The sequence below is a fragment of the Symphalangus syndactylus genome, chromosome 14 (genome assembly GCF_028878055.3).
Source record: "Symphalangus syndactylus isolate Jambi chromosome 14, NHGRI_mSymSyn1-v2.1_pri, whole genome shotgun sequence".
NCBI classification, from domain to species: domain Eukaryota; kingdom Metazoa; phylum Chordata; class Mammalia; order Primates; family Hylobatidae; genus Symphalangus; species Symphalangus syndactylus.
This window is the reverse complement of record NC_072436.2, coordinates 19317866-19323865: the sequence shown is the minus strand read 5'-3', so window position 1 is coordinate 19323865 and position 6000 is coordinate 19317866.

The following is a 6000-nucleotide window of genomic DNA, read 5'->3' as shown; positions in this document are numbered from 1 at the left end:
GTCTACAGCTCCCAGCGTGAGCAGCACAGAAGACAGGTGATTTCTGCATTTCCATTTGAGGTACCAGGTTCATCTCACTAGGGAGTGCCAAACGGTGGGTGCAGGACAGTTGGTGCAGCACACTGAGCGTGAGCCGAAGCAGGGCCAGGCATTGCCTCACTTGGGAAGTGGAAAGGGTCGGGGAGTTCCCTTTCCTAGTCAAAGAAAGGGGTAACAGAAGGCACCTGGAAAATCAGGTCTCTCCCACCCTAATGCTGCACTTTTCCAACGGGCTTGGAAAATGGCACACCAGGAGATTGTGTCCCGCACCTGGCTCAGAGGGTCCTATGCCCACGGAATCTCGCTGATTGCTAGCACAGCAGTCCAAGATCAAACTGCAAGGCGGCAGCGAGGCTAGGGGAGGGGTGCCCGCCATTGCCCAGGCTTGCTTAGGTAAACAAAGCAGCCAGGAAGCTCGAACTGGGTGGAGCCCACCACAGCTCAAGGAGGCCTGCATGCCTCTGTAGGCTCCACCTCTGGGGGCAGGGCACAGACAAACAAAAATTCAGCAGGAACCTCTGCAGACTTAAATGTCCTTGTCTGACAGCTTTGAAGGGAGTAGTGGTTCTCCCAGCACGCAGCTGGAGATCTGAGAATGGACAGACTGCCTCCTAAGTGGGTCCCTGACCCCCGAGCAGCCTAACTGGGAGGCACCCCCAAGTAGGGACAGACTGACACCTCACTCGGCCAGGTACTCCTCTGAGACAAAACTTTCAGAGGAACTATCAGACAGCTGAATTTGTGGTCTCACAAAAATCCACTGTTCTGCAGCCACCGCTGCTGACACTCAGCAAAACAGGGTCTGGAGTGGACCTCTAGCAAACTCCAACAGACCTGCAGCTGAGGGTCCTGTCGGGTAGAAGGAAAACTAACAAACAGAAAGGACATCCACACCAAAACCTCATCTGTACATCACCATCATCAAAGACCAAAAGTAGATAAAACCACAAAGATGGGGAAAAAACAGAGCAGAAAAACTGGAAACTCTAAAAAGCAGAGCACATCTCCTCCTCCAAAGGAACGCAGTTCCTCACCAGCAATGGAACAAAGCTGGATGGAGAATGACTTTTGACAAGTTGAGAGAAGAAGTCTTCAGATGATCAAACTACTCCGAGCTATGGGAGGAAATTCAAAACAATAGCAAAGAAGTTAAAAACTTTGAAAAAAAATTAGATGAATGGATAACTAGAATAACCAATGGAGAGAAGGGCTTAAAGGAGCTGATGGAGCTGAGAGCCAAGTTTCGAGAATGACGTGAAGACTGCAGAAGCCTCGGGAGCCGATGCGATCAACTGGAAGAAAGGGTATCAGTGATGGAAGATGAAATGAATGAAATGAAGTGAGAAGGGAAGTTTAGAGAAAAAAGAATAAAAAGAAATGAACAAAGCCTCCAAGAAATTTGGGACTATGAGAAAAGACCAAATCTACGTCTGATTGGTGTACCTGAAAATGACAGGGAGAATGGAACCAAGTTGGAAAACACTCTGCAAGATATTATCCAGGAGAACTTCCCCAATCTAGCATGACAGGCCAACATTCAGATTCAGGAAATACAGAGAACGCCACAAAGATATTCCTCGAGAAGAGCAACTCCAAGACACATAATTGTCAGATTCACCAAAGTTGAAATGAAGGAAAAAACATTAAGAGCAGCCAGAGAGAAAGGTCAGGTTACCCACAAAGGGAAGCCCATCAGACTAACAGCTGATCTCTCAGCAGAAACTCTAGAAGCCAGAAGAGAGTGGGGGCCGATATTCAACATTCTTAAAGAAAAGAATTTTCAACCCAGAATTTCATATCCAGCCAAACTAAGCTTCATAAGTGAAGGAGAAATAAAATACTTTACAGACAAGCAAATGCTGAGTGATTTTGTCACCACCAGGCCTGCCCTAAAAGAGCTCCTGAAGGAAGCACTAAACATGGAAAGGAACAACCGGTACCAGCCACTGCAAAAACATGCCAAATTGTAAAGACCATCGAGGCTAGGAAGAAACTGCATCAACTAATGAGCAAAATAACCAACTTACATCAAAATGACAGGATCAAATTCACACATAACAATATTAACTTTAAATGTAAATGGGCTAAATGCTCCATTTAAAAGACACAGACTGGCAAACTGGATAAGGAGTCAGGACCCATCAGTGTGCTGTGTTCAGGAAACCCATCTCATGTGCAGAGGCACATATAGCCTCAAAATAAAGGGATGGAGGAAGATCTATCAAGCAAATGGAAAACAAAAAAAGGCAGGGGTTGCAATCCTAGTCTCTGGTAAAATAGACTTTAAACCAACAAAGATCAAAAGAAACAAAGAAGGCCATTATATAATGGTAAAGGGATCAATTCAACAAGAAGAGCTAACTATCCTAAATATATATGCACCCAACACAGGAGCACCCAGACTCATAAAGCAAGTCCTGAGTGACCTACAAAGGGACTTAAACTCCCACACAACAATAATGGGAGATTTTAACACCCCACTGTCAACATTAGACAGATCAACAAGACAGAAAGTTAACAAGGATATCCAGGAATTGAACTCAGCTCTGCACAAAGTGGACCTAATAGACATCTACAGAACTCTCTACCCCAAATCAACAGAATATACATCTTTTTCAGCACCACACCACACCTATTCCAAAATTGACCACATAGTTGGAAGTAAAGCTCTCCTCAGCAAATGTAAAAGAACAGAAATTATAACAAACTGTCTCTCAGACCACAGTGCAATCAAACTAGAACTCAGGATTAAGAAACTCACTCAAAACTGCTCAACTACATGGAAACTGAACAACCTGCTCCTGAATGACTACTGGGCACATAATGAAATGAAAGCAGAAATAAAGATGTTCTTTGAAACCAATGAGAACAAAGACAACATACCAGAATCTCTGGGACACATTCAAAGCAGTGTGTAGAGGGAAATTTATAGCACTAAATGCCCACAAGAGAAAGCAGGAAAGATCCAAAATTGACACCCTAACATCACAATTAAAAGAACTAGAAAAGCAAGAGCAAACACATTCAAAAACTAGCAGAAGGCTAGGAATAACTAAAATCAGAGCAGAACTGAAGGAAATAGAGACACAAAAAATCCTTCAAAAAATTAATTAATCCAGGAGCTGGTTTTTTGAAAAGACCAACAAAATTGATAGACCGCTAGCAAGACTAATAAAGAAGAAAAGAGAGAAGAATCAAATAGATGCAATAAAAAATGAAAAAGGGGTTATCACCACCCATCCCACAGAAATACAAACTACCATCAGAGAATACTATAAACACCTCTACGCAAATAAACTAGAAAATCTAGAAGAAATGGATAAATTGCTCGACAAATACACCCTCCCAAGACTAAACCAGGAAGAAGTTGAATCTCTGAATAGACCAATAACAGGTTCTGAAATTGTGTCAATAATCAATAGCTTACCAACCAAAAAGAGTCCAGGACCTGATGGATTCACAGCCGAATTCTACCAGAGGTACAAGGAGAAACTGGTGCCATTCCTTCTGAAACTATTCCAATCGACAGAAAAAGAGGGAATCCTCCCTAACACATTTTATGAGGCCAGCATCATCCTGATACCAAAGCCTGGCAGAGACATAACCAAAAAAGAGAATTTCAGACCAATATCCTTGATGAACATTGATGTGAAAATCCTCAATAAAATACTGGCAAACCGAATCCAGCAGCACATCAAAAAGCTTATCTGCCATGATCAAGTGGGCTTCATCTCTGGGATGCAAGGCTGGTTCAACATACGCAAATCAATAAATGTAATCCAGCATATAAACAGAACCAAAGACAAAAACCACATGATTATCTCAATAGATGCAGAAAAGGCCTTTGACAAAATTCAACAACACTTCATGCTAAAAACTCTCAATAAATTAGGTATTGATGGGATGTATCTCAAAATAATAAGAGCTATCTATGACAAACCCACAGCCAGTATCATACTGAATGGGCAAAAATTGGAAGTATTCCCTTTGAAAACTGGCACAAGACAGGGATGCCCTCTCTCACCACTCCTATTCAACATAGTACTGGAAGTTCTGGCCAGGACAATCAGGCAGGAGAAGGAAATAAAGGGTATTCAATTAGGAAAAGAGGAAGTCAAATTGTCCCTGTTTGCAGATGACATGATTGTATATCTAGAAAACCCCATTGTCTCAGCCCAAAATCTCCTTAAGCTGATAAGCAACTTCAGCAAAGTCTCAGGATACAAAATCAATGTATAAAAATCACAAGCATTCTTGTACACCAATCACAGACAGAGAGCCAAATCATGAGTGAACTCCCATTCACAATTGCTTCAAAGAGAATAAAATACCTAGGAATCCAACTTACAAGGGATGTGAAGGACCTCTTCAAGGAGAACTACAAACCACTGCTCAATAAAATAAAAGAGGATACAAACAAATGGAAGAACATTCCATGCTCATGAGTTGGAAGAATCAATATTGTGAAAATGGCCATACTTGCCAAGGTAATTTATAGATTCAATGCCATCCCCATCAAGCTACCAATGACTTTCTCCACAGAATTGGAAAAAAACTACTTTAAAGTTCATATGGAACCAAAAAAGAGCCCACATCGCCAAGTCAATCCTAACCCAAAAGAACAAAGCTGGAGGCATCACGCTACCTGACTTCAAACTATACTACAAGGCTACAATAACCAAAACAGCATGGTACTGGTACCACAACAGAGACATAGATCAATGGAACAGAACAGAGCCCTCAGAAATGATGCTGCATATCTACAACTATCTGATCTTTGACAAACCTGACAAAAACAGGCAATGGGGAAAGGATTCCCTATTTAATAAATGGTGCTGGGAAAACTGGCTAGCCATATGTAGAAAGCTGAAACTGGATCCCTTCCTTACACCTTACACAAAAATTAATTCAAGATGGATTAAAGACTTACATGTTAGACCTAAAACCATAAAAACCCTAGAAGAAAACCTAGGCAATACCATTCAGGACATAGGCGTGGGCAAGGACTTCATGTCTAAAACACCAAAAGCAATGGCAACAAAAGCCAAAATCGACAAATGGGATCTAATTAAACTAAAGAGCTTCTGCACAGCAAAAGAAACTACCATCAGAGTGAACAGGCAACCTACACAATGGGAGAAAATTTTTGCAACCTACTCATCTGACAAAGGGCTAATATCCAGAATCTACAATGAACTCAAACAAATTTACAAGAAAAAAACAAACAACCCCATCAAAAAGTGGGCAAAGGATATGAACAGACACTTCTCCAAAGAAGACATTTATGCAGCCAAAAAACACATGCAAAAATGCTCATCATCACTGACCATCAGAGAAATGCAAATCAAAACCACAATGAGATACCATCTCACACCAGTTAGAATGGCCATCATTAAAAAGTCAGGAAACAACAGGTACTGGAGAGGATGTGGAGAAATAGGAACACTTTTACACTGTTGGTGGGACTGTAAACTAGTTCAACCATTGTGGAAGTCAGTGTGGCGATTCCTCATGGATCTAGAACTAGAAATACTATTTGACCCAGCCATCCCATTACTGGGTATATACCTAAAGGACTATAAATCATGCTGCTATAAAGACACATGCACACGTATGTTTATTGAGGCACTATTCACAATAGCAAAGACTTGGAACCAACCCAAATGTCCAACAACGATAGACTGGATTAAGAAAATGTGGCACATATACACCATGGAATACTATGCAGCCATAAAAAATGATGAGTTCATGTCCTTTGTAGGGACATGGATGAAACTGGAAAGCATCATTCTCAGTAAACTATTGCAAGGACAAAAAAACAAATACCGCATGTTCTCACTCATAGGTGGGAATTGAACAATGAGAACTCATGGACACAGGAAGGGGAACATCACACTCCGGGGACTGTTGTGGGGTGGGGGGAGGGGGGAGGGACAGCATTAGGAGATATACCTAATGCTA